This window comes from Amblyraja radiata, chromosome 1, assembly GCF_010909765.2.
Source record: "Amblyraja radiata isolate CabotCenter1 chromosome 1, sAmbRad1.1.pri, whole genome shotgun sequence".
NCBI lineage: Eukaryota > Metazoa > Chordata > Chondrichthyes > Rajiformes > Rajidae > Amblyraja > Amblyraja radiata.
In genome coordinates this window covers 42,579,666-42,580,424 of record NC_045956.1, presented here as the reverse complement: position 1 = coordinate 42,580,424, position 759 = coordinate 42,579,666, and the positions used below count along the sequence as shown (strand labels likewise).

The 759-nt window shown below is 41.9% G+C and overlaps 1 pseudogene; it reads left to right on the top strand.

Annotated features, from left to right (window-relative positions):
* Window positions 1-322: 322 nt before the first annotated feature.
* Window positions 323-464, top strand: LOC116983660 (annotated as a pseudogene).
* Window positions 465-759: the final 295 nt, after the last annotated feature.

Sequence of the window (759 nt, the reverse complement as noted above, 5' to 3'; positions counted from 1 at the left end):
GGCTAGAGTTCCCCTCATGCTATAAATGCCAGGAATTAACAACGCTTCAGGGGTGACATTAAAATAAGCCACTGAAATCTTCTCTTGAGGTAAGACCTATTCAACAGGTAAAACCTGAATAAGGGAGCAAAGATTTATCGTTGCTGCAACAACACACTGCCTTCGTCGGCAGTTCACTGAAGTTGGTGGCAGCATGAAAGTTGGACAGAGGTCTTAAAATCTGAGACCCAAGTCGGGCCAGGAAAAATATGGGACCATCTACAAGTTGGTAATATTTACACTTGTTTGTACTAATGATAATGATAACATGTGTTTAGTTTATGTGTTGCATGAAAATAGCATTTTCCCCTGATAAGGATGGAAGGGGTCCTAGTGGCCTTACAACACACAAATGGTTGGCATCTAACCATGTAAAGCTTCACAATACTAAGGTTCCAAGCACAGAAATTGGGCCAGATTTGTCTTTACAGGCAAGCTCAGAATGATGTCCAGATTCGTCTTTCAAGGCAGGCTCAGTATTATGGCCAGGAATGGCTTTCGGGACTAGCTCGGAAAACAGGCCAGAATTGTAGCTTGAGCAGGTACGGAATTCACAGGCGTGACCTGTTCATTGTGGAAAAGATGCAGAATGTCGTTTACTTCACATCTGCTTTCCTTAAGATGCTCCTATTTACAGAGATCATCTGAGACATTTTGAAAATTACTGGATAAGGCAATAATAAGACATTGCAAAATGGGTTACCTTCAGTTCCCAGGTTA